We start from the raw sequence: 20,542 nt of genomic DNA, 5'->3' as shown, positions 1-20,542 counted from the left end.
TGCTAGGACTGAATGCAACTTAAACTTCAAAGCAATATTTATTTAAGAAATGTGTAAGTCTACTGCCTGAAGTAGAGCAAAATGAAGGTACCATCTAATTCTCACACTGAAAAAAGAACTTCAGTAAAAAGTTTCACATACAGAAAAGTAGCTTTATATCTTATTTATCTGTTAAAGACAAAAAACGCAGAAGCAGTACCTCCCTACCACACCAGAATGCTTGAAGAATACATCATTATTATTCATCTAAGAATTATCATAATACTACTTTGTAAATAGGTAGGTGATTTTGCCTCAGATACAATGTGGTTCAATTCCCACAGATCATTATTTTTAAATATAACCTTAGTTTCAAATCATGACATTTTTCAGGCATTTATAATGTTAACATGTATTTTCAAATCAGATATTTTGCCTCTGTTAACATCTATTTATGACTCAGATATTATTGAACCTGTCAGGTAACACATTTATCATATATCATAAATAATGCCTCTACATTTGGAATATGCTATGTGTAAATTACAGAAAAAAAAATCATGAGAGAAACTAGGAACTGAATAAAATTATACTATAAGGCAATCAAAAATATAAATAGCATAACTATTCTCACAGGCAAACTGTTTTCAAACATTTTGCAGCAACTAAAGAAGAAAAAATAAATGCATTAAGCTATTAAACATTAATGACCTGTGCATTGTCTTTATATAATTACAAAACTAGGTTCATTCTATATTTGTCAAATATTCTTCATATATAAGTTTTTTAGCATGCAAGTCAAATGTCAATGGAATAAAATGAATGTATTATTTACATCTCTCAGCAAACACTATTCACAGATTAAAATAAAGTATAACTTGTCCAAGAGGACTTAATCCATTAAAGACATAGGAAACTAGCTTAATTTGTCAGAATGGCAGCCATTAGCTCTGGAAGGTTATGCAAATATGGCAGATGAATGAGAAAGTGCAGGCCATCCCCACTGTGTCAAGCATAAATAAACTCTTTATGAAACTGGCAGCTAACTAATTTGTTGTGAGAAGGCAGGTAAGGAAACACAAATACTTTTATCCCTTAAATAGGCACAACTTAAGTAATTTTATGCATGACGTTAATATTTGTGAAATTATACAAGTACTTTTTGCTCTACATTTCTAATACATTTCTTAGTCTCTGAGGCTCCCTAAAGGGAGGAAAGGCTCAGAATCCCTTGACACACTATCTGTGTGGAATAGGTATGTCAACTGGTAATTACAGACCTATAGGAAGCACTTAAATATAGGCTGAGTATAAATTTAGATTGATGAATAATACTACTAATGAATAATATTCCTGACACAGAAAACCTTTGATTTTAGAAGTATGTGATTTTCCTGACCCCATCAGGTTAATAACTGTTTTTAAAAGCAGTAATTCCTGAACCTATGAGGCAGTAGAAAGAGGGTTAAAGGACGTTTCATGTCATGAATACAAACTCTATGTATGTGCATGTATCTACACAGAGAGACAAACAAATTGACAAAGACCTTGAAAAACTTGATGAACAAAGTTCTGAGGTGAATCATACAGGTTTACAAGTCAGCACCTCACTGTAATAACTTCAAAAGTTCATTGTTGCTCTCTATTGCTATTGTTATCTGGATCTTTCATGCATAGAGGCCCTTTCTTTACACGAGTGTGGATACATACTTAGCCAAAGAACTTGTGAAAGGGCAGAGTATATCACCTTGGAAAAGAAACATTAATGTCTTCGTAAGAGCTGCTGATAAGCACAGAGAAGGTCATTTAAAAGACGTACGGGAATATGTTACCTTATTTGACTACTACTCATGAGGAAGGAGGAGAGAAAGAAGCACCCACATCAATTTGAATAATAGTGTAACAGTCTGATGACCCAGAAATAATGAAAATTACATTGTACAGGAGTAAGATCATAATTATGCAGCATTAGGGAAACAGTCAAACATAAATTTCTGAACACTAAACAAATGTGCAACCTGTTTTTAAAATTCTGCTTTTTTCATCATGGTGCATGGAATAATTTTTATTCCAATTAAAAAGAAAAAAAAAAAGTCACGTAACTCGCCATACATTTCCAAAAGCTGGCTACTAATGGCTTTGAGGTAATTGCTATGTATTAGGCAGCATACACAAACAGAAGGTCAAAGAGAAGATAAATTGTGAGAGAGTGCTTGAAGCAAGCTCCTAGCCTTCACTGGGCAATTTCAGAAGGAAGACAGAGGGAAGGAAGTTGTTTACATCCTCTGTTCTTGCAGTGTTAGATTGCTGAACTCTTTAGAGGACAGAACCCCCACACCGATGAACATTATCAGTTCAAGTTATCCTTACAATTGAACAACCCATAGTGTAGCTCTTGACCAGTGACCTCTTCTCTCCTTTCCTGCTGTCCGTCTCACTTTTTTTTTTGATTTTTTTTGAATTTTCCTCAACTACATGAAACAGAATCTTTCTAAGGCTGAACTTTATTTTTTTTTTCCCTGCTAATTCTACATTGTCTTGCTATTCTCTGCTCTGAAAAATGGCATTTTATCCACCCCAAACTTGTAACTTTGTTTATCCTTCAACATTACTCATACAATATACAGCACATTAACTTTTCCTGTACTGTCAGGATCACCAATCTTTGGATCATTTTTCCTCAGATTGCACAAAACAGGAGAATTTCCTATTAAATCCCTAATAACTAAGAAGGAACAGAATACCACATACAATCTACTATCACTGCTGCTCCTGATGGGCTACAGTGTGAATAAATCATAAGCCATGCAACGTAGTTCTTCTCTACCACAGAAAAAAACACTTATCAAACAATGTATATAACACCCTATTAAAATATTTAAATATTGTGTTTGCCAAAGTAATCCAAAGAAGACTCTTCCTTTTAGGTATTCATTCTACTATTCTTCCCCCTACTTCCCTTCACTCCACCCCCCACCTCCAAAGAACTGGTCCACACATTCCTGTTAACAACTTCTTAAAAGGTAGAAAAAGATATGGAGCCATAGGAAATGCTTCTCTGAAGTTTCACTAATGAGGAAGCAGATCTTAAGGCTCTTGCTGCTATTGGGCTCATTTGTATTTTTTATGAGCTGATGTACTAGTGGGTAGAGAAGAGACAGACTCTCTACTGGCAGATTAACCAGCCCTTTAAGGGTGCCTGCTATTAATTTTGGTTATTCATCTGCACATCTGTCTCTGCCCAACTGTGACAGGACTATTGCTCCTTGCAGCTCATTTCATTTAACCAGAACTTTTTTTTTCCACTGAAATCTGTCAGCTTGTTTGGTTCTCTTACAAGATCTTGAAGGTCAGATCTTTCATTTCTACTAGGGGGGACAAAAAGATTTCTGATACTACAAAATTTAACTTCATAGTTACTGACCACATGTTTACTCACCACGTTAGTGACACGATGGTTACTAAACACAATCAGTACCCTCTACTATTTTCCTTAAGAACACATAAGCATGTGGCAATCCCAGACTTTCCTAGCTGTGACTCTAAGGGAGCCAGTCATATTGGAAAAAAAAAAAATAAAAAAAAAATCTCTGAATGGAATACAGTTTAAATCCTCCATTGTCTTAAAATTTCATAGGCAATTTCTCTGATCTTCCAGGGGAAGAAAGACTAACATACAGACAACAGATACTGTGTTCTTAACTAGGCAACAATGCCCTTTGCTTTGCCAAAACTTGCCCCTCTTCCATACCTTCATTACAAAAGAATAAGGCATATGATCTATTTCTTTAATTGGACAGTAAATTCCTAAATCACTCATTTAGGGAATCAAAGGAATTTTCTCAAGCAGTCCACAGATCTGGCAAATAGGAGTCTGGAATATGCTAATGTTCACCTCAGTGCTTGAGCTGCTGTAAACTCTTGCCTGTACAAACAAAAGACTGATAATACACTGTATATTATACATGCTTGCCCTTTATGAGACCCCGATGTGACTGCTTTGTGGTTCACCTGGTTTACTAACAAGTATTGTAGAGTTGGGATTAGATCACAACAAGTAAATTCTGTTTGCATTTGCTTTTAGAGGAACTTCAATTTAAAACTATTTATGCGGACAAACATTGCTGTCTTTCCCACCTAAGAACATGCTGTGTATCTCTCACTGATGCTCAAACTAGAATTGCCAATGTCCAAAAGAATCACTGGGTATATAATCAGTTTTTTCTTAGGCAAGATGTCTACTCTAAACATGCATCTTTTCTCTGGTGTTACATCACTGTTCATCTACCCTGTCAATGTTCTTATTGGTCTGAGGGTTAACCATCTGAAGGAATATTACTGAAGACCTTCCTCTCATAGCTTTGCCAGATTTGCAGCAATACAGGATTCTCCATATCAGGCTATTTTCCTTACACTCTCTTTAAAGAAAAGTTCTGCTTCCTTTGTGATGTCATAATAACCTAAGAACATATCCACTGCAACATTTTCTCCATGGATTACCATTTATCTATTATTTCAATAATGTTTTCAACTTATTCTCTGTAAAATGACTATGAAATACAAAATTATAAAGACCAGTCTCAATTACCTATTTTACCACCTGAATTACAACTGGACATATGTGAAATCATAAAAATAAATACACATCAGTCTTGAAGTTCTAATTCTTTGACATATCAGTACATATTTATGCTAAAATTACAAAGCCCATTTTTTTCTGAAAACAGAACAATTTTATGGATGATATGAGATGTGGTTTGCTCTTGGAAGAAGAGAATGAAAAGAAAAATGTTAGATTTCTTTGCTATAGGGAATGAAAAGGACTGAAAAGGAAGAGAAATTACTAAAGTAACTCAGAAGGTAGCTACAAATTAACTAACAAACAAACAAAAAACACTAGTAACAGGGTAACTTGGGAAAAAATGAACAGAAGTAGGAACATAAATTCAAAGCGACTCCTGCATCACCAGGTCTATAGTACATAAAGGGATTTCACACCTGGATGTCTCTGGAAACCACAAAGAGTAAATTAAACCGCAAATTAATTCCTAAGTCATAAATTTGACCATTGAACGTATACCTTTTTGTATGACAAAAATCAGTGATTTCTTGTGGAAGAAATTAGTCCTTCATAATGTCCCACTTACTACTTGACAAAAAGGCCCAGAAAACAAACATGGATCCTTCCCTTTGAAGGGCATCTTAATCTTCTGCCTTACAGAGATTTACAGAGACTGCAGAGAATGCATTAAAAGGAGAATATTCACATATCTGAAGATGCTGAACCAAGCTTTCTGCTATGTGGCTCCAGAGAGGTAAAAATCGCGTAAATGGGCTATGCAGTGTCTAAGTACTTCAAACAAGACTACTGTTCAAAGGATTTTTGTAATACTGATTTTTTCATTCCTATGTTAAACAGACTTTTTTTTTTTTTTAACCTCTTCAAATTCTGGAGATCTTCCCTGAATCAAAACATGTGATTAAATGTATCCCCTTCCAATGGCAGAATAAACATCTGAAATTATTCCAAGAAAGCCTCAACTAGCATACTGTCACAGGGACCCTCCTACCTTCACACAAGGCAACGAACATTCTGGAGGCACATAGGAATTGTTCTGGCTATCCTGTGTTTTATTGATCACAGTTGCTACAAAATCTGTCTGAAAACGCTAACAAGATGCCTAAGCTATGCCAACCCAAGAGGTGTTTGTCTCAATTCTGCAGTAAAGTAACTTTAAAACTGGGAAGGGTATCCTTAACTTCAGAGATTGCTCTGTATTAAAGGGCCAACAAAGTGTCTTAATTACTTAATCTGATTTTATAACTAAGGGTACCCCAGTATTAAAATCTCCTCTTACTAGAATGTTGTTTAATTTATATTTATGAGAAATGAGTTACAAACATAAAAAAAAATATCTAAGATAATTTAAAAGAAAAACTTCAGCTTCAGGCAATGAAATATGGCAGTTATTAATTATATGTATTTAAGGTTTTGGGAAAAACAAAACCAAAAAACTTTACCCCTGTTCATAATCCCTGTGGTAAGTATGCATGGTCTTCACAAAATTTGTTACGGTCTCATTAGTGACTTTTACAAATGAATGCAGTGGCTCTATGCCTTTCTTAAGTTACTGCTTTGACTTGGGCTGATAACAATCCCTAAACTAATTCAGAAATCTAAAATTACAAGAGCAATGAGATTCATTTTCTGACCAAACAAAACCACTTCTGAAATATATTATGGACATATATCAACAGCCTACATTTTCGCTTCTATGAAGAACTTTTAAATCTTAGAGAGAGTAAAATAGGTTTCATTAAAACAGCTTTAGTTCACAAACCAGAAATGACCATATGAAGGAAGTTAGTGCAAAGGTAAAAGATAACACATTTCTATTGGGGGAAAAGTCAATAATACTGGTGTAACTGAAAATTAAAACTTATATTGAAAGAATTTAATTTCATTGAGTTAACATAGTCCAAACAGCAACAAGATTTCAGACTTCACTACTTGCTTTATGAAATTAAATAAAAATAATTTTTGCATTTATAATGTTACTTACAGCTTGGTGTTTTCTAAAGATTTACAGCCTTTTAGCCTTACAAAATAAATAAATAAATTTCAAAAAAATAAATTTCAAAAACTCAGATAAAAATACTTCTGCTGTCAAGAACCAGGCATTTTTTTCCTTCTTCATATGCTGGTTATGAGTCCACAAGCATTTTGTCAATAATTATCCTAACAGTAAAATCATTTAAAAAAATTTAGTGAATACCATCTGTAATCAAGTATAGAATGCGTGCTGTTAATCTGCTAAGTAAGAAAAAGGAAATTAGGGGTGGGCTGGCTGCTGGGAGAAGTACCATTTAAATTAGCATTTTATTAGTTATGTTTATTTTAAAACAAATCTGAAACACAGTGTATCATTTGTGTTCTAATATTTTCTGAACAAAAATTAAGTCACTGTAATATGGATTTTGACAGCCCATAACAATCTAAAAGGTAGCAAAGGAAAGACTGCAGTCTGCAATAAAACGTGAGCTTGTGAAATGATTACCTCCTTTAACTGGGGTTATTATACCTTTCTTTAGAGTTATAAATCATACTTTAAACTAATAGAATTTTAGATTTGTTCAGCACATTTGAACAAATTGTTCTCAGATTGTTTTATATCAGTACCTACCTTTCTGCTTTGGCTTTCCACAGCACCACTGAACCATTTGAGAGGTAAATGATCAACATTTATTCTGATCAGCAAAACTGTACCCTCTACTCCACGTTCATTTTATGTTGGGTTCCTTAGATGCCCACATCAACGGTTATAATAGACAGTTAGCATGCACACTTTCCCAAAACATGTCAAAATGTTGAATGTTCTCCATCAGACTCCTGAGCAACTCAGAAATATCTCAAACTAAATATTCTGAAATTTCTATCCTCAGACCTGCCTTCCCAAAAGGAATGAGCACTGTGAAAAACAGCTATAGTTCTAGCTAAGTTTAAAAATAGTGAGGAAAAAAAAAAAAAAGCACAGTTCCCCAGGGATGTACTTCTCTAGCAGTGGGAATCAGCCTGCATTACTTTACAGCAGTACGTTCTGCATGCTTAGGTCTTTAGTATATAAAGTCACTTCATCAACCCAATTATTTCTTTTTTTTTTTTCCTGTTTTTCCCCCAAAGTAACTCTAAACTACTTTAAAACACCTTCATTACAGAAATGATTCAACCAGCACTGCTGCAAACCATGGAAATGTAAAAGCTGTTAAAAATGTATTAAATGCTGTCCATGCCACAAGGGTACTAGTGTAAAATGACCTTAAGTTTAAAGGCTCCCTATGAAGGCTGAACAGTAATCTGCTCTGCTTCTCCTAATGAATAACAAATGGGCCTTCACAATTCATTTAGTTCAGTACAAGCTGCCATTACAACCCATTTTGTTTTTTTTGACTTTGCGGTAATGTATCATCTTGCCTGACTCTATGTCATCTTCTTGAAGGTCACCAAAGGTATGCAACTCCACTCTTAATAATGAAAAAAAGGAGAAAAGAAAAAGAGATGTGACAAATTTTGACAAAGCACCGACCAGTCCATTCCGACATACTGTATCACACAGTGAGGTTTGTACTTCCTACACAAAAATGCTTCCTGTTTTGTAAGGAAAGCTGGAAAATCACTGCAGGCTTCAAAAATTTTTTTTTCCATTAATAACTAAAATACAATATATGGGAATTTTAAGAATTCCTTGTGTTTCTGTTTTCTTATTGTTGATTTTTGTTATGCCCTAATATATAATCTGAATTCGAGCATTCAAAAAGGAATTAAAAGACCACAAATATTTATCTTTATATCACAGGTATTTAGAAACATGTATTATGTTGCTATGGACAATTAGCCTTTTATCCAATTTTACTTGGTAGTTTAACTCACCCACCCTAAGGTTTTAATTATCCCCTCAGTCTGCATGCTTAGGCCTCAATCCATGCAGCTGGAAATCTGCCTCAGTGATATTATAACCTTGTTAATGTAACAAAAGAGGAGTTTACTTAAAACTGTACTGACTGTGGACTTAAGCCAAATTTACTTGAAAGAGGAAAGAGACTGTCAAAAATCCTACAATAAACACAGAAATGCAGTTCTTTCATAACCTTCACCTTAATTCATAGAGACAAGCAATTTACATGTAAGTGGATTCATATGGCCTGTGAGGGGCCTCCTCTCTGGAGCTGGACTATTCTTTGTACCCTACCCCCAGCTTTAACAAAAAAACCTCCAACAGCTCACTTTACAGAAATGGCAGAGTATCTGCAATCTTTTTTTAATCACAATAAAACATAATTAAGATAAACATTTGTAAAGCTAGTCAGTATCAATAAAGGCAGCATAATTTCACAAAGCGGATTTCAAGTAAGTTCAGCTAGTCCTTTCTCAAATACATATTTTAAATTCAATAAAACTTTTATTTGAAGAGTTTAAAGTTGCACTTCTAATGAGGTAATAGTTACATTAGCCTTAAGTGGAAGTTGCCTGTCATATACTGATATCCCCCATTCATTTAGTTGCTAAATTACAGTAGGGATTTCCTAAGTTCATCTGTTAATTAGATTCATTTTTAGGCTAGATACTAACAAAAACCTACGTTAGACTAAACAAAACATCACTACATTGAAGTGTTGAAGGGAGATCTCTCAAAGAAAAATATATATATATAAAAATTATATTTCTTGATACAACTGTGAAAATACTGTGGGCAGTTTTCATCCTGATTGAATCCTCTGACTTTTTTTTTTTCTTTTAGAGAGAGGATCTGATGGGAGGAGCACTGGTGGTAGCAGGGTGGTGCTCATGTATATGTAGCCACAAAAGCACAAAAGACTGGTTTTGTTTCACCAGCTTTGTTTCAGTTCTTGACAAAATAATTGATAAGCATGGGGAATGAGCACTCAAAACAAAACTGGAAAGCAGTCAAGTTTCTTTCATACACACCAGATCTGCAAGTATTTTTAAATAGGTAGAAGGTCTTTTCTTTAAACTCATGAATGTCAGAATATATTCCACTCTATTAAGAGGGTATTAAGTTGCCAGATGTCAAATGATGATCTACCACACTTCTTGGGTTTATATTCTTTAAGTGTTACATAATAATCTCTTCTTTGATGCTACTGAATCTCACAATAGTCCCAGCACCAGCTCCTGCTCTACGCCCCCAGACTTAAACCACTTACTTTTTGTTTACAGACCACACAGAAAATGAAAAAAGAGATCAGTTTCTCAAGATAGTCCTGAAAGACCTGGATGAGGTTGTATGGTTAACAAAAATACCCAGAAGTTATCAAACAGTGTAGTTCCCCTGAGTAGCGATGAGATGGTTTGGACCTTTTAGAGCGACAGGTTTTTAAAGTTCAGATCCTTCTTCCTATTACCTGTATAACTCCTTTCCTAATCAGTGTTTGAGACCCAGTTTGCCAGAAGATGCAGACAGCTGAACACAGCTACCCTGAAGTCCCCTCCCTACTGCTGCTAACTGATGCAATAAGGTCCCAGGCTCACACCTGGCAGCATTTTCTCCAAAATTCTTCCAGTCAGTAAGGTTGAAAAGCAGTTGAAAGTATCTACGCTAGCTTTGATTCTGTGTTCCACACAGAGGTGACAAATTATTTCAGCTGTCCTATGAACTCTACCTTTGACATTTTCTCCTCAGTACCTATGTCTGTTTACTAACTTGAAAGGTAGCTCAGAGAAGTTAAAAAACAAAAGAACACAGTAGTAAATGCAGTGACTGTCTCCGAACAATCTACATCTTCCCTCCCTCCTAGAAGATGAGAACCATGTAAGTTAGTCTTTGAAAGAATGCACGATGAGTTTTCTGGGAAGTAAAAAAGAAGAACCACTGGTAACTAAAATGATAGTAGCAATACGATGATCCTCAAAGGACTGTGTAGCCTAATTTTGGTCAGAGTCAAACGCAAAAAAAGATAAACTACATGTTTGAGGTAGCAGTGGTTAGAAACTGGGAAGCATTTAACCACAAAAAAGGTATTTTTACATTTCTAACGTAAGCCAGTGAATCACAGTTTCCTATTACTTTACACATATTTACAAAACTAAAGCTGGATTTTTTTTTTTGAGAAATTCAGAATCATATACTCTTTCACTTCCATTCACCAATATACCTTTACATACTAAAATACAACATCGTAAGTGTAGTACTTCTATTAGAATCATGCAAGTTCCTCCACAAATGCAACAGTACTATTTAGCAACAATTGTAAATCTTACCACTAACATTATTTGCATAGGTTTGTGCCATCACCAAGCTTTTGTTTCACCTTGAAAAGTTTATCTAGTCCGTTGAAGCCACTTTGCACTAAGGAAGCAAGCCAAGGTGTCCTTTTAAGGTGATGTTTATCCTGAACACATCAGTTTGACTATAAGACATAGCACAGACATATGTATGTACCATCTTATATATGTACCTTCTTAAATAGGGCTTCTCTTTGCTAACATACGCTGGCACACTGCACAACAGTGTGGACATAGCCAAGTTTGTTCATAATCAGAGAAAATTGAGATGAGTTCATCCTAATTTCCACTGCCATCACTTAAGTCATGATCTAGCAGCCTCTGCAAACAGCAGCCCAGCACTGAAAGGAAAGGTGTCATTCATTAGAAATTCAGTATTTTCACACATATTTGTGTGCTATGCTACATGCCGTATTTCACCAATTATATTTGAAAAAGAGCCCTCCTTTTACTACGATATTTCTATACTCACACTGTTCAGATAGTGTTGACAGTAAATAACATGATACATGTTCTTTTTGCTATCTTGTTTGTTACGGTAATGCTTAATGGCCTGGCACTCTGTGTAAGGCCTGGCACTCTATTAATAAGGAGTACTGAACAGTCTCGTCAGGCTTATATTCAATATTGGAAAGCTATACACGCTTCAGTGGGAGGGCATAAACACCATCAGAACAATAATGTGGCATTCTCACTTTGATTTTAAATCTGGTATGAGTGTGTTTCACTCCCCAAAAGAAACGCTTTGATTGATTTCAAGATGGAGGTAAAGACCTCCATGACAATGAGTTCTTACAGGTTTCACTATACCAGTTAGATAAAGGAGTAAATCTGACTTATGCCTCAACAAGAAGAAAGACTGCCACATAAGCCCACACCTTACTAAGCATGATATACTTATGAATGCCCCAGACATGAGAAGGGAAACTTCAAGCACATCTTGCACCTTATTAGACACCAGAGAACCTAATTCTGAAAAAACAAAGCAATAGGAAATACAATTTATTTTTCCACAATACACAGAGAAGTACTTGTTTTGCTGGGGGCGTGGGGAGGTTGAAGGAATGAGGAAGCACAAGAAGGAGACAGCAGTGAATTTACTTCATAGAACATAAGGAGTAATGGGAAGGCAGGGAAGGTTAACCAATTTTTTTTCCCTTCTGCCATTAAGAAAGCTGTTTTGCTTGATTGTTTTTACTTCTGTTCTCTCCTGACTTTATAAAACTTTTTTCTTTTACCAGAAAACACTATCACAAACATTTCTAAGCATATATTATATTTTTATACAGTATTAAACAATAGTCCAGTAATTTAGTTTAAATGACACAAACCTTTAAATTTCTTCGGTTCTCCATTTTCATAAATCTGAGTTTACATTAACTCAGCATTGCCCCATCAGGGAAACCCTCAGCTTCTAATTCCCACCACTTTACTGAATGTCATGAGATGGGTCTCAAGCATGCAAGATTTGCCATTGGAAAAAGGAAAAAACAGACCCATCATATTTTGAGGTCTAAAATGCAGAAACATCTGCTAGAATCACATTCAGTTGGCTGAGGTTAGGAATATGGGAGCCTGCAGTTGATCAGCACTGCCCTAGGTGTCATGGAGTCATGGAGGCCAGTGGGAATAACACTAAGAGGGTTTCAGTAGACAAGGGTATAATTCAGTTAGCTTAAAAAAAAATCCATGGAAAATAAGCCTTTTTTTTTTTTTTTTTTTTTTTTTTTTTTACTTTCAGCCTCCTACTCCTCCTTGCTGTCTTTTGATTTTGAGCCACCTGTTCTTTTGAGTATATTGTCAGAGGTGGAGGCCTTCACTTTCCCATGCTGGCTGAACTTCAAAACAAATACCATCCTATTTCATCATTTTTATCATTAGTAACTTTTAATATACTAAAAGCACTTTAAGATAGCTTTAAAACAAACCATATATACATTTGCCAAGATCAGTAATTAAGTAATAGTGTGCACTGTTTTTTTGTTTTTTTGTTTTTTCTACAGCACTGTTCTGGTAAAATGATTTTCTTGCTTATATTGTCTTACATCAAAAAAAGAAAGTCGTGCAATGGAAACCTGAAAAAAGTGTAATTCTTAGTAAATAGCACACAAAATTTTTGTTCATGTAAAAAGTTAACATACATAAACTCACCATTAAGTTAACTTCAGCTAAAAATTGTAAGTTTACTCACTGGCCTGAATTTTCCAAGTCCAGACCAAAATTTTCATTCTTTAGTTTTGTACAGCCCTCTTTCCTTTTACCGTTGTCCATGTTGCACTTAATACTAATTTCTATTCCCTTCTTACTCTTATATACTATCCTTCTCACCATTGCACCTTTCTGAACATTACCTCACATGAATTTAGAATACTGTGAATAAGACTCTGCTCCTGAAAGTCCTGCTAGCAGCTTGTGATGCCTGCAAACCTGAATGGCTGTGAATCCTGTCTGACTTCTAAGAAGTCCAGACCCCAGAGAGTGTAAGTGTCATACCACACTCTTACAACCTCCACTTTAAAACAATCATTTTTGTCAATTGTATCATCTTGTAAATACGCTTATTCCCTGTAGGTCAACAGAAGCTAAAGGTTATTCAAACTGTGGTCTTTATTATTTCCAGAGAGTAATAGTTGATTTAATATAATGGGTTCTCAAAAAATGATTTTAAAACACCTGACCATTAACTATGCATACATGCATGGTCATTGTGTTACGGTATAAAGGAGCAATGTGCAAGAAAAGAGCTTATACTTCAGAGAGAAAATAAATTTTAGGAACACAGTTCAAGAACAACAGCCAAAGAGTATAAGGAAGTATACCTCTTGTCCATGAATTTGTCTAACCCCTTTTTGAACCACCTGATGCTATCTGCCTTCTGGGGAAGCAAGCTCCTGAAGGTCTCCAATGACCCTGTAAAGCAGGACTTCTCTCTCTTTTGAATCAATCACTGATTAACTTCAACAAGTGCCTCATATTCCTCATTCAGGGGGATCTAGCAAACAACAGTTCCACATTCAGCCTCTGCCCGCCTTTGTGATTCCGCAAACTTCAAACATATCCTACCCCTGCCCTCCCCTCCCCAGAGTGAAGAGTCTTTAAGTCCCTGCTCATAAAGCAGTTGCAGGATCCCCTTGATCTCTTTACCATTCAAGTTCTGGGAAAGCCGTAGAAGAAGAAAACCCCTAGAAAGTATTTTCGAACTTCCAACTGAAAATGTTTGCCCAGCTCCATACTGCTATTCTTCTACTGAGGCAAGGTACCAGAGAGAGTAGAGAATTAATGGCAACAAAGTCAGAAGTAAAAGTCCACTACTAGAATACAGGGGTACAACTACCATCAAAGTCCCTTTCTGCTTAGCAGATGCTTCTAAACCATAGATCATAGGAACCTAGATTATCATTTTTACAGCTACAGAGACTGAAGCTTAAATTCCTATCGTTTCTTGAGAACATTACTCACTGAAATTCATAATTAATCCAAAATAATTGTGAGGAAAACAAACAGGTCAAAACTCAGACATTTTTTAGATCAGAAAATTAAGCACATTTTCATAACCATCTATGTGTTATCCTGAATATGTTTGAACCACTCTTTCTGGTTCATATTCAGGCAATGCTTTCATGACATAAAAAGCACTACTGCCATTCCGCAACAGAAAGGAGGACATCACTTTCCTGGGTGGGAAATGCATTTAAAGTGTTACTGTGCTCTCCTACTGTCTGAAGGGGACAGGAAACATGGGAGAGGCTCCAGCTTGGATACACACACAAAAAAGCAGGCAAAATATAGCCTTTCATAACCATGTTTTAAAGAAAGCCTAAATTGATCTTACTACCTTCAACAGCACGTGCAAATCTACTCTGAAAATAAAATATGACCTTAAGAAAAAAATGAAGAAATGACACTTGCTTCCCATGCTGATAAAATTTCAAGTATCACATACCAGATAAAATAAAATCAAATTATTTTATAGTTTAGTCTGAGCCTATGACTCTCAAGTGAATAGAAATTTGGTGACACTCGTGTATTTAAAAATAGAAGTATTTTGCCAAGTAAACAGTTCAATCATTCTGTTCGCACAGAGAGAAACATTTTATTGCTTTTTACCCCTTCATTGTTTACTAAAGAAAAACATCTCTTCATTTTAGTCAAGAATGCTTCTGTTCCAGAGAACAAAGCCTTCATTTGGGTTTCTCTAATCTTTATGGTGTTTGCAAGTTGGTGTCAAAAATGTTAGTCAAGGCATGCTGTGTTACAGGTCTATGGGGCAAAAGCAGTCACAAGAGACTTTCCACCCAAGTTAGGAGACCACATTACCATTCTACTTCCTGTGGAAGTCACAGTTGTATCAACATCCTGCTGTTTTGTTTGTATTTAACTTGGGATATGACTCTCTACACTCTCAGCATGAATCCTGCAATTAAATGAAAGCAGTCCACAGGTTACTAAAAAACAGTCTAGTGTTCTACATTCAAAATGTAACAATTTTTGAGACAATCAACTTGCTATCAATTCACTGAACACATTTATGGTATACAATTCTAAAGCTGAAACAAGCCAAAATAATAATTATAACAAAAAAAAAAAAAAAGTAACCTACTTTCTGAAAAATATTTTTTCTCCACAGCTATTTATACACTAGTCTGTTATCTAACCTATTAAGTAAAAATATGTTATTTTAAATAATTAATGTGAGAGAAATTATCATAACTTTCACCAAATATAGACTGTAATAGTCTAAGATATCCGACTCTGGTATATTTGGTTAAAATTCAATTCAAAGAGTATTTTTTAGTGTCATGTATCCACTATTATTAATTTAGCCTAGAACTATCTGCAAGGTAGGTGGTGACTTGTTTTAGGGTAATTCTTCAATACAACAGCATTAAAAAAAAAAAAAAAAAGCATAAGCAAAGCAATTTTGCCCACTTTTTTTTTTTTTAGTAAAAACACCTCAGTTTCTAGTGTAGGCAAGAGAAGGTTATCTGCCTCCTTGCTTTTCTTACTGAAAAGAAAAAAAGAAAACACAAAAAAGACTGCATAACCAGTAACACAGAAAGCAGACAGCGTCTGTAGAGAAGCTATCATTTTAAGTGCTTTTAAAGAGGGAGTTCCAAGCAATTTCAAAGGATAGTTCCAAACTCAAATCACCTTGCCAATTTCTCCTCCCTTGCTACATTATTTTCCTCATCTTTGCTGCTATGGAAGATCCCAAAAAACAAAGATAACGTAATGACTGTATGCAAGAAGAGACCCTACATTTTCACCAGGGATTTTCCAGTTGATGAGTCTCAGGCTTCTGGCCTATGTATGCACTGAACAGGTGAATTGCCTACACAATGACTCCAAATGTTCCAGGTGTGCTGGATTTACTGCTCACACAGCAACTTCAGAAGAGGTTTTGACCATAGCTGTACCCCCAGTGATGAGGAAGAAATCACTGTCCTATGGGTTACTGAACCTCTTGGATTGAACTAGGACATAATTATGCAAAAACTCCCCGAGTTCCTTTCCCTACCCAAGTACCAGCCTGAGATGGTAATGGATGGAAACAGTAACAGGAGAAGGTAAGGCAGGGACATGAGCTGATTCATCCAGGTGCTGGAAGCATGTCTACGTTCTATGAACATGCAAGAGCTGCAGCTCCTGCTGTGCTACTACACAGATGTGAAATCGCCACCTTCTACTTTGGGTAAAATTTATAGATGGAAAGGTGGGAGGATGCCTGGGGAAAACCGGATGAACGGTAAACTTCCGTATACTTCTGCCACTAATATTCCATAAAATATTTTTACTTTCTTACAAACTATGACTATCTAGTTTTGCATATTACAGTCTTCCCCTTAGGCTGTGATCCCTGACTTCCAGAATTCATTCAATGTCCCTCTTCATCCCTGTGATGTCTGCAGAAAGCCCACTTGAAGCCATTTTTATGCATCCATGGTACAATTTCCTGCACTAAAAGGGAGGAAGGGACCAGTCAGACAACGTTACAGACAGTCTTGCTTTGATTCACTTCCCTGCAACAAGTTTCCTACTTGCTCTGTGCAGCTGCTCCTACCCAGTTCCTTAAACCAAAGCGACCCAGAGTACGGTCTTGCACCCGAGACTGGCACCTAGTGGCAAATGGCACTGACCAGTCCTTTTTTGGCAGATCAGCTGAACAACCAGCCCAGGAGGTAAAAGTGCAGTTTGGATTCAGCACTTCTGCAAAGAGTGGCAGCTGGTAGGACTGAATGCATGGTGGAAAAAACATGTTATCCTCTTCTTCCCACAAATATTTCGTCCTTGACTATACACAGGTGCTGTTAAATGAATAAAGTAAACATATGAAAAAACAGAGATAAGCAATATTCATTTATTATTTTCAGTGAAAAAAATGGTGAACATTCTTAAACAAAGGAAGGAATGTTTCATTTTATACTGACACTATAAGAAAATTTACTGGAAAATCTAATTTAAAAAATAAACTTTCTTTTTTTGACAGCACAGCAACATTCTATCTTTGTTATTGAATTAAAGGACAAGTAGCTGGTTATTTTATTAGGAGATCTTTAATGCTGCATTTGAAGTAATCGGATTTATTCCACAATAGGGAATATATGTTTTTTTCTTCTGAAAATTCGTAGTGAATTTCAGGGCAAAGTTGCTTCCAGCAAAACTGGTTTAGCAATACTCACAGGTGACAGCATGAACTTCATCAAAGGCAAGGAAATTACCCCACCTTTCAGACTCTTGGCAAGAATTTCATTCAGGTTGCTCTGAAAACTTCAGTGTACTAAGTTGACTGTTAAAGGAAATGCTCAGTAATTACAGTCGGAGCTCAAAAATTAGGAATTCATTGGTCTTCAAGACAAAACATGAAGTTCAGTTTTTTGCAAATATTTGGAGATTAAGCTTTGGAGATTACTGCTAAGTGTGCCTTTTTTGTCACCTGTAACTAAGTTAATGAAGGGTCATAGAATGAATGCAAAACCACAAAGACGTCTTCTTTTTCTAAATCTTAAATTTAAACATTGCTAATTAAAGTGTAGAAAGTGAATTTAAGGGATTTTTAACCAAGAAAACCCCAAGTTTTTGTAACAAAGTTGGGGATTTTTATTTTAATTTCAGTGTTTGCAGCTAGAAGGTGAAATGCATATAATTTAAAAGTTGAACTTAACAAAAAAGGTGATGATAACTTTTATGTCTTCTCTTTCACATGGCATTAAACTTCCTTCTATGACTATTGGCTCTCCAGGTCAAACTTTATTATCTTTCAAAGGGAAAACAATTTTCACTATTTCTAAAAAGATTACCTATTCCATATAGTAAGATCCACATTCCATAAGTAAGTGTTTTTATATAAAAATACTCATCCACCTATACAGCTATCTAATTTTGTTGGAGGCGGGTTTCAGAGTTTTGTAAGGATCCACCATACAGGAAAGGACACTCTATATGAAAGCATTTTGGATGCTCTGTAGTCATGAAAGCATGTTCAACAAATATGACACTTCTGAAACATCTGAAAAAAGAAAAAACCCACCTCATAACAGATCACAAGTTTCTACCTTCCAGCTCTTTGTATTACGAAATGAATAGGCTTTCCTAGAAAACGAAGTTCTCAGTAGGCTCTGTTCCTTCTTGTAGACACTCAGAAAACAAAAACATCTTGGAAAGAGTAGTTTACATATATATATTTCTAACAACCAATTTTTAATTTCAGGCCAACTAAAACATTTCTGTTGATGATAAACCTTTTTTTTTAAGCATCAAAATGGCTTTTGACATACTACACAACAGATTTTTTTTTTTTTTAAAACAATCAGTTATTAAGATATAAGCTTATTGATTTTATTTTGCTTGGAGGTATAATGAGCATAAAGTATTAAGACAATTAGGTAACATGATGGATTTGAACACATGGTGCATTTTGCTGTTAACATGAATGCGTAACTTCCATTAATGTCAGTATGAGTTATGCATACACTGTGCAAAAAAAAAAAAGACGACCATAAGAAAAATGTTTCCTCCAGAATTAAAACAGTAATATTTTTATAGACATTTGGGGGAGGGAACCTTATATTTAGAAAGTACAATACACATGCAAATCTTTCTCCAAACTTTAACACTTAGAAATTCTTTAGAGTAAATCTCATGTTTTCACATATTTGCATCAAGATAAGAGGAACTTGATGTTTATCTCCTTCCATCCAACTAACTTTCCTTTAGAGTACTTATGCAGTTCCCAGTTCAAAAAGACAAACCAGACAATGAATAAGATTAAGCTGCTATCCACTTTTATTCTAAACTTCCTTAAATAACTGAATTTATATAGGGACATGTAATGACAACCGAAGAAATTACCTAAAACTGACAACCGATTGCAGCCAGTAAATTAAAATGGATCTTGGCAATGTCAGCCAGATGGGCCTAGAATGCAGAGTTATGTTTGGAACTTGAACATAATATAAGCATAGGAAATCATCATGAATGTTCTTAAACACACACTGCATGCCTATTTAACTGGAAGCTAGCAGCCAAGAACTGTAATCACTCAGTATTGAATACTAAAATGATAAATAAAAGTTATGGTCAATGCTGCCAATTAATAAATTACCCTAAAATATACAGGAAGTAAAAATGATTATGTAAATCTGTCATTATTCTCACTATTTGTGCTCTCTGTTCAGTAATATTTTGCCATGTGACTTTATATATATTGTTTTGTTCTCAAAGAAACAGATCAAGGCACTACACAGAAAATAAATGACTACATGAAAAATGGTTGTTCTGAACATCTAGGTTATTGTAGGTGAATCAATATTTACACATTTTAAAAAAGCATATAAATTCAATACATCACATAATACTGCAATTCATATGCGTTTCCAATTTTCTGTATAGATATACACCTCATTAAAGTCAAAAGCAGAAGTTTTTTCTAATTTTACTGGGAACATTCATGGTTACATCAGTGTTTCTTCAGCTATGTTACACAGCAGCCATTATTAAAATCTACTTTTATACAACTGTAGTAAGCGTATGTGGCCATTTGCCACTTTGTATTGTTTACAGCACTATTTTTCTGATTATGTACCTCCCTTTAAAATGTAAGGATAACTACAACAACTTAGCTAAAGCTAAATATGTCTTAAATGGTTTTGTTTTTCTTTTTCTCTCGCAATAAAATAGTTTGGAAATTATAACTGAGGATTTTATTTGTTGAACATTAATTATACACTTACCAACCTAGACAAGTCATAATAGCATCAGCCCTTTTTGGCAAATGCCATTTTTAAAGACATTTTAGAGCCTTAATATGCTGTAATTACAGATATTTTCCTTTATCATGTGTAGAAAGTTAGATTTAATTACAGGTCTATCTTCCTTTGCCAGTTCTGTACACATATATGGTAATAATGTGAACACAGATCTGTATTTGTATCTGTTGTTGTTTTTAACCCACTAAATTCAATAAACTTTGCACCATTCACAAGGTTTATAAACCTCTCTCTTTGCATTTGCCAATAACAGGAACTCCAACACACAATTGTCACTGAAGGACAGGGCCTTAAATCCTCTGTTTTTCATGGAAGTTACACTACACTGATATTTTACTTGCATGTAACAAATGACAGCTTTCAAAAAAATTCTCATATCAATTGTTAAGTAATGAAATGGCTTCTAAAATGAACACTCTTGCTTTTTATATTTTAAAAGGAATTTAGGTCCTACAACTATTGAAAGACCTTATATATAGACCAAAAAAAAAAAAAA

General features: G+C 35.1%; 1 protein-coding gene across 21 annotated transcripts in view; it reads right to left on the bottom strand.

Moving 5' to 3' along the window:
* The window catches only part of ERC2 (ELKS/RAB6-interacting/CAST family member 2), a 523,782-nt gene that overhangs the window by 208,335 nt on the left and 294,905 nt on the right, over positions 1-20,542 (bottom strand). The window lies entirely within an intron of this gene.

Source organism: Anser cygnoides, chromosome 10 (assembly GCF_040182565.1).
Source record: "Anser cygnoides isolate HZ-2024a breed goose chromosome 10, Taihu_goose_T2T_genome, whole genome shotgun sequence".
In the NCBI taxonomy this organism is placed as follows: Eukaryota; Metazoa; Chordata; class Aves; order Anseriformes; family Anatidae; genus Anser; species Anser cygnoides.
The sequence above is the reverse complement of the archived record's forward strand: the minus strand, read 5'-3'. Positions and strand labels throughout refer to the sequence as shown.